An 8,922-nucleotide genomic window follows, 5' to 3' on the forward strand; every position below is an offset into this window, starting at 1 on the left:
TATATAGATTAATAGATAGATACATATATTACAGATACATATATTACAGATACATATAGATTATTAGATAGATAGGCTACATATAAAATAGATAGATAGATAGACAGATAGATAGATAGATAGATAGATAGATAGATAGATAGATAGATAGATAGATAGATAGATAGATAGAAATGGAGGCTCCACAGAAGAGATGCCGTACATCTGTGGTGTGGGAGCATTTCAATTTGGAAACCCCAAATAAAGTGAGATGTGTGTATTGTGATCGGCAGCTAGCCTACTGCAACAATACATCATCCATGATGCGCCATTTGAGGAGCATTCATCCTGCCATTCTGCAGGGTGCAGAGGATGGTAGTGTTCCCCCTGTACCAAGGCCTGCTACTGACATCCTGCCAAAGCCCTGGATGCTGAAAAGCACATCACACTGGAGTGTGCTTCACTGATGCGTTCAAACACAACTCCTGGTGAGTTTCAGTCTATGTTATCTTATGTAATGTGATTCATGAAATTTATACTTCATATGTGTTGTCAGTTTATGATTTGTTACTAATTGCCGTTTTCTTTTAATTCAGAACCACAAATGTCAACATCAGGCCCATCATCATCAACACCAGTTGAAACACAAGACAGTTTATGGGAACATTTTGACAATCGTATCCGTGAGACCCAGATGATACACAATCCTACAGCTGATGCCACAGTGGAAGTGAAAAAATACCTCAGCGATGCGTTTTTGCCCAGAACTCATGATCCTCTAACTTACTGGAAAGAGAGAGCAGTAATCTTTCCTCATTTGTATGTCCTAGCTAAAAAATATCTTTGTATGCCAGCAACAAGTGTCCCTTGTGAGAGAATTTTTTCAAAGGCTGGAGAAATTATCTGTAAAAAAAGAAGTAGGCTGAGTCCTTCAACAGCAGAGAAATTAATATTTTTGAATAAAAATCTATAAGAAAGGGAGACATTGTGGCTTGATTTATTTTTATTAATATTCATTTTTCATGACCAAAATCACATTATGCAATGTGAAGAGACTACAGGTTACAAGCTTCATATATTAGAACAATATATTACATTACGACTGTTTCATTGCTTCACGAAGCCTCGATCTGCCCATCACTAACAATGACTAGAAGCAAAACAAAAGAAAACTAGGAATAAAATTACTGAAACTTGCAATCAAAAAATAAAACAAAAGAACAAACGGACAGGGAACTACATATGATAATCTAAAGCAGAAATAAAATCAAAAGAGAAAAAACAAAACACTAAAACTAACTAGAACAAGACTGGAAGGAAAAAAAAAGCAAAAGGATACACTAGAGCTAGAAAGATCAATATCACAACAAGAACTAGGTTTAACCATGCACACAAACCAAACCACCAAAGACATGAGGGAAAGAGGCACAATATAAAGGGACCAGAGCACATGAGGATCAGGCAAGCACAATTAGTGAAACGAGGACTAGACGTGGACTAAACAAGGGGGCGTGGTAACGGAAACATGGAGGCGGGACAAGAGGAGCACATGGCCAACACAAACAAAGACAATAGGCTTGTTCGACTTCATGCAGCTCTGCGCAGACCGATCGGCGGCAGACTTGAAGCAGTGCATGCCGGTTAGAAATGTTGTCCGACTTGATACAGCGCCGACGCCACGTGACTGTGACGTATGCCATCAAAGTACCGCGAGAGCGATTCGAGAGCAGCCGGAGGACTCAGCCAGCGCAGCTTCTGAAGAGCGGCTGCTCGGGGCTGCACGAGCTCTGATGACGACACAGCTGTTCCACGATTGGCCGGATTCATCGCATGACAACGATCACGTGCGTTTCGTGTTTATTCGGTTTATTCTCACACCTTTAGTTCCACTAAAGCTCACAAATCAGTTTTTTATAACAGTAAACACTCTTTTCATGTAGTCGCGATGTATTGTGTTATGTTTATCAAAATAAAACTGATTAAAAAACGTTGATTCCACTTCATTGATAGCTGTAGGCTTATGTTGAACTTTATTCTTGTTCAAACAAACGCTGTATGAAGCAGTACATAAAGTATTGAATGAAAATGTCTCTGAAACATCTGTGTATTTGGCAAATATTGCATTTATTTCACTTCAGCTGTGCTAAAGTATACAAACACCACGTGAGCTGTCACTACAGGAACCAGAAAGTGTCCGACTTCACGTCTCCGTTTGCAGCTCCTCCCCGCCTGCACGCGGCTACTCTCGCTGATCAGTTACATCCAGCCGCAGCCGATGTCGAACACACCTAAAGCCATGTGCTCAAGCACAAGACAAACAAGGAAACATTACACAGTGACAAAACAGACAAGACTGTCATGGCGGGACCCTGACAATAATAGCAAGATAACGTTAGCTTCGCTTTCCCAGAGAGCATAAACAACGGCTCCGTAGTAAACGGCTCCGTAGTAAACAAATTTTGTCAAAGTTGTCAATAGGCTATAAATGAGCATTCAAATTCATAACAAACAGTGGGTGAAAACAATCATTCACACAAACTAAGGTGAGTTTGCTTGATCATTTACAATCAGGTTCAGGTTACTTTATTTGTACCCGTAGGTAGATTTGTTTTGCAGTGTCAGAGTTATCCACACATTTTTAAAGGTGCCCTAGAATGTTTTTTTTTATTATTTTATAATGTTTCCTGGGTTACCCTTATAATGTTAGTATGTTTTTTAGATAAAAAATAATCATAATTTAGAAATAAATGGCATTTTTCCTAGCCTGCTTTTAGCCTCTGATTTGAACACTCTGTTTGAAGGGGCGTGTCTGCTGTGGGATTCAGTGTAACCGCGGCCACTGCTGTGATTGGCTGACATGCTTGCATATGAAATAGCTACGCATTACATGTGAAACTCTCTCCCGAATACTTTTACTACTGCTATTATACGTTTTTACTAGGGGTGTAACGGTACATGTATTCGTATTGAACCGTTTCGGTTCGAGGCTTCCGGTTCGGTACGCATACAAACCGAACGATTCCTTGGAGCATTTTTCCTGCCGACAAAATTCGCGCTGGCGTGATCACCACAACGTTGCGCAACATCAAATGGCAAGCGTAATGAAAGCGGAACGAAACTGCGCTATTGTGCTTCACGGATCGTTTATCAGTTCGGACCAGCAACATCTGTGCAGCGCGAGCCGATCTCGATCAAGCGACACTGTTACAACACAGCGCTAAGAGATCCAGTGAAGAAAACATTTGAATTCGCCACTGAAGTAATAACATCGCTGCGAGATCTAGTGAGAAGCATTCACATTTCTCCGTTATTAACCGTAGATCTCTATTAGATCAAACAGCGCTGACGTGGACACCAGGAGAAATATTGTGCCGTGAATGAACTAGTAATACTTTACGTCCACAGACCAGCAACATTCACCATGGATTTAATATAGTAACACTAACTGTAACCAGTTTGGCTGGAATAGTGACACACATCTTTTTCCAGCACTTCAAAACTCAAATATTATATAAAAAAATATATGAAGTGCCAGTTGAAATTTTCTTCTAGAATGATCATTTTTATAAAGCTTGTATATTTAAGTTCAGTAATTTCACTCAAATGACAATTAATAGGTAATCTTCATTGCCATTTGAGTGAAATTACTGAACTTAAATATACAAGCTTGATAAAAATGATCATTCTAGAAGAAAATTTCAAATGGCTTTTGCATCTGAACTCCTCATATATTTAAATGTTATTTTTAATGTGATGACCAAAACATTATTTGTTCATCCTTCAAAGATGACACCCATTTATAAACCTGAAAGTTTCAAGATGTAGGAAAACTCACACTTATTTAAAAAAATATTTTTTCTTTTAACAAATAGGAAATTTCTCTGGCATTTCTTACTTTTTGCTGTATCGAAAACGTACCGAACCGTGACTTTAGAACCGAGGTACGTACCGAACCGTGATTTTTGTGTACCGTTACACCCCTAGTTTTTACTATAACAGCTATCGAGATTAACGAATCGTGAGATGTTTTTAAAGTATTTAGATCTATTCCCATCACATAAAATGTTGCCGTGATGAGCATTGAGCAGATGACAGTGTTGATCGCGAGAATGAAGATCTTATCATTGCAAAGCAGTTTCTGCACTCTCTCTGCTTTCTCCAATGCAAACACGATGATGTAAATACAGTCAGAGCTTCGTTGTGCAGTAACGTGCGTCATTGATTTCATAACGAGTTTGGCAAGTGTCCAGATAAACTCGCGCTGTGTGGAAAGATTGTTCTTTGGTCGCTTTCTGTATATAATTTGTTCACAATTTAAATACGATTATTTTCATCCTACTAAAAGAAACGATGTGAAGCTGATATTTTAGTCACTGGCTTGACTTACTGATGCATAAACAGTATTGAACGATTTTGAGAGAAAGATTACCTGTCTGAACTTGAACAATTACACATCAGAAAGTGTTGCTTGGTAGCTCGATCCGAGGCCAGCTCTGTATTGGCCCAAGTTGAGGAAACAGTCGGTGAAATGTTTGGAAATTTCCAGAGAAAATAAAATTAACCCATTGTTTCTTCAGAGGCTCAGATGAAGGAACTAAAAAATACTTTTGTGTTCATGTGTACATCCACACTGAGCAACTGCCATGCTTCGGCTGCGCAGTTCCGCCTGGCATTGAGGGCTGGCATTATGCAAATATTTGGAGGCGTACATATTAATGATCCCGACTATTGCGTCACAGTCGGTATTGTGTGGAGAACCGACCGTTTTTCAGGGGTGTTTTTCATAAACGTGAATTAAATGAGAACGCGAAAACAGTCCAGTCCAATGTCATGTCCATGCACTGAACTCTTGTTATTTGACTATACCAAGGTAAAATCAATTTTGAATTATAGGTCACCTTTAAGACAAACACAGACAATAAACTTTAGACAATAATAAAATGTTAAATAGATCAAATAAATAAAAATACATAACATAGCTTCTGTGTCATCTGTGCATTTTGTTCCTCTGATTGATGGCTGCTGGGACAAAGCTATTTTTATACCGCTTTGTTCTGCACTTTGGGACTACAGGTTTATTTGACAGGGACAATGCACACTAATAATACATAATTAAATGTACAGTGTGCCAGAATTAGCCAATAGGCTATTTTACATCTGCTGTCCCTGAACAGATCTTGATATGTCACACCGAAAAACATATATATATAGCTGGGACAATAACCAATAACAGAGGTTTCACCTATTTAAACACAAGAGAACACAATGAGCCAGCCAACCTCATTGGCATAGCACAAGAGGCACAAACAAACAAACAGGCAGGACAAGGAAGACAGGGCAGCAGCAAGATTTCATGTCAAGTGTAATGTAAACAGTCCTGACTACCTGTTAGCCATTTCTTTAAGGTAAGTTTAAAAGAAGCATACGTTTTAAAATTCCTAATGTGAATTGGAATGAGGTTCCATTCACGAGCAGCCCTTACTGAAAAAGCTGTTTGACCAAGTGCACTCTTCCTCAACGGGACAATGCAGTCACCTCTTGCTTGCACTCCTTGTAGATCTGCGAGCATTTGGTGCTGTGCTCACAAACTGGCGCAATATAGGAGGAGCCAGTCCATGCAAAATTTTGTACACAAGACAGAGATATGGAAGCTTTAGCGTTAAGTTCTGCCAGGAAGACTCAATTGCTACGTCACTTATTACCTTCTCATCTATCCAATCGTGTCTAATACTTGCGGTATAAAAGACCAGTACTTACACATGTTTGAGTTCGCAGATGCTGACGCTTTCATTCATGCTCTCGTTCAGTCGCCAACCAACATGTTTCAGGACACGCATTTTGTTCTATTATTGAGTTCCGACGATGGATATGTCCCGCCGTATCTCCTGCTACACGTAGAGGTTCCCGCGTTCAGTGCCGCATCTCCCCGTATGCACAGTGGTCTTCGGAGAGTTTTGATCAGCCAAGGCCTCTCATGAGAAGTTTTGCTCTCTAGGCCTAAAACACCCTGGGTAACCAATCAGTTTCCATTTTCACGTCATCAAACGCCTCAAACAGCGTCAGCTCAGTCAGGATAATCCGGCAGGAAGAGAACTATGTCATTCTCAACAACTTGTCCAGCAAAAGAACCTCGCTGTCTGCACGGGTGCATTATCCCGCAGATCACCGATCCACCGACATGAATCAACAACTCTGCAAATCACGAGAGGCGATCTTCTCTCGCTGGTTCAAGTTCAAGCTCCACTTCCAAGGCTTTCAAGTCGGTTTTTCAAGTTTGGTAGGCGCTTCCACCAGCCACTGTTAATATGTCCCCTCTATCATGATTAAACTTCATCCAGGTAAGTATTTCTCCGTTGCTTCCTACACCAGCGGCAGAGTTCAAATTGGTGTCCACGGTGACGTGGCGTACGTGTTCATAATTACTAACGTTACTGATCTGCAGACTGCAATGGGGCCGGTTAGCTCGCCTTAAAGGGGAAATGTTCATAGCAAGTGTAAGCAAGTTTCGCGTCACCGCCACAGTACAGTGATCTAATAATATCAGCGTTGTCAAAACACCCGCAATGTTGGAAACTGCACAATGTATTATTTTTACAATGGAGATGAACGTTCCTGTAAACTGTGCAATTGTTGAAAAAAAAAAAAAAAAAAAAAAAATATATATATATATATATATATATATATATATATATATATATATATATATATATATATATCTCAGCGTTGTCGATACCACGCTCTCGTGGGCAGTTTGCAAATACCCACTAACAACTGAGTAACTGATTTAAAAAAAAACAACAAAAAAAAACAACCTGACCTAAAGAGAGCAAGTTGTTCATTTGGCTGTTATGCATTCTGTAGTGGATATCTCTACAATGGCAGTTAATTACATACTTACATAAGTGTTGTAATTTCACAAACAACTATTTTCAACATATTTAGGCCTACTTTAAAATCATATTATAAGTCCCTTAATGAAAATTAATCTACAATATTGGAAATGTGTACAATTGCTGTAATATTTTACCTTTCCTGGTGTCTACTTAATCCACTGATATGTGTGATAGAAATATTTTATGTGATGGGTATTTCCACATTAATGTACAGAAAAATGCAGACTAAGGATGCTCCTGTCAAAGGCCACATATCCTTAGCAAAAACTGCTAACTCAGTAGAACTAACAGTCATATTAGTTTTATCAAGTCAAACCAATCAACAGAACTAATCAGTGAAGGAGACTCGAGTGGCATTGTCTTTGCTCAACTGTTTGATTTACATGCTCATGTATCTTTCTATTCAAGAGTCTCAACTGTTGTTGTGGCCAGCGATCTCCCAGCCATGAATGGGGCTATGTCTGCAAGAGCAACTTGGGAGCCATGTCAGGCATATGCTGCGCATCTGAGAAAAGGATTCTACGCTCAAAAAAAAAAAAAAAAAAAAAAAACACAGATCAAGTATCATTTAGGTAATGATAGTAGCTTCTTGACAGGACGCCGTCACCTTACTTCAGGTAAGTACCGTATTAAGAAGTCAGATTTAGCCGGTTTAAAAAAAAAAAAAAAAAAAAAACCCACACTAGACAAAGGGTGCATGTCCAATCTCAGATTCGGATATCTAGGTCAGTAAAGGCTAGATGAATCTTCTAAGCTCACTCAAGGTTCGTCCGCTCTTCACAAAATCATCCTATAGCGGTCGTTAGGGTCCTTAGGGATTTGACGTGGTCGCAAAATATATTATATCGTTGTGCTACAAAGCATGGTTGTCATCAAGGCAGATCTTATTGTTAGGCGATCATGCCATTCCTGAGACGTTAATTTGGCTATCAATCGTCTTCAATTTCATAATTAAGTTTGCGCTTATTCCTTCCAATGCAAAGCCATAGCTACGCGCTTTCACTCTTCGTTACAGGCTTTCAGACGGCTTTTGGCCTTCAGCAACCCGGATCCATCACCCTGCCCTCCTCTACAGAGTTTGTTAAATTAGTAATGTTTGCTTTTCTTTCAGATTCCTGTTTTCACATCCTGATCACGGCCGATTGTTCCTTCCTCGTCTACAATTACGAATCGTAATTTAATATTTCTTCCATCCATAGTTTGCTCGCAGGCATTCAAATTCACGCAAGTATTTTAATACTAATTATCCAAGTCTGTTCACCGTTCCTTCTCTTTGTTTGCTACTTAAGGCATAGCCAAGACCTGTAGTAAACCTCCGATAAACGCCTGCCAATCACATTGTATCACAAAGAAAAAAAAAAAAAAAAAAATGTGTATAATTGTGCCCTTTTCGCAGGATATGTGGTGGGTCTCCGGTGTGTATGCGGGGTTTGGCTCGGAATGCCCCACAGATAATTTTGAATAGCATGTTGGAATGGTCATTTCGAGGTGATTAAGCATATCATTTTGTCCATCCCTTTGGATGTGGCAGGGCTGCTACTCCCGGCACAGGGGTCGGAGTTTCAACAGCTCGTTTGCAGCTTCAATTACCTCTCACCAACAATTTAAACTTTTCACTTTGTTCCACCAGAATCATTCAAGATGGAGCGACTCAAGAAGTGTCAACATATAGACAACATTCCGAATGGTCGTTGATAAATTATGTAGCTCATCGTAGCTATCTCTAGTCACTAATTAGTTTATTCTGTCTCGATATTCTTTAAATCATGTTCTGTGGGCAGGATTCATGTAAATTTAGGTTGTGATGCACTAACCCAGGAGGAATTTCGTTAGCTCCTCTCAGCGCTGTTGTAGTCTTTAAAAAGCAATTCTTAAATTAATTTGTCCCATTGCTTGAACTTTGACTGTTGTAACCTTGAAGATGTTGGTTATGCTTATACGGCAACATTTCACACTAAGTAAGTTAGAAAAGCAAAATCCATCCAACCCCCTTTTTATTACTTCCTGTCTGCATGGTCTCTTTTTTTTTTATTGGTATTCAGATTGGAGC

At 39.4% G+C, this 8,922-nt stretch overlaps 1 long non-coding RNA gene across 1 annotated transcript; it reads left to right on the plus strand.

Annotated features, from left to right (window-relative positions):
- The first annotated feature begins 386 nt into the window (after window positions 1-386).
- On the plus strand, window positions 387-960 carry LOC130070772 (uncharacterized). Its single transcript, XR_008803923.1, has 2 exons — window positions 387-467; window positions 576-960. It is a non-coding gene; the product is annotated as an uncharacterized LOC130070772 (long non-coding RNA).
- Window positions 961-8,922: the final 7,962 nt, after the last annotated feature.

Source organism: Rhinichthys klamathensis, unplaced genomic scaffold (assembly GCF_029890125.1).
Source record: "Rhinichthys klamathensis goyatoka isolate OS25496 unplaced genomic scaffold, OSU_Roscu_1.1 h1tg000018l_1, whole genome shotgun sequence".
In the NCBI taxonomy this organism is placed as follows: Eukaryota; Metazoa; Chordata; class Actinopteri; order Cypriniformes; family Leuciscidae; genus Rhinichthys; species Rhinichthys klamathensis.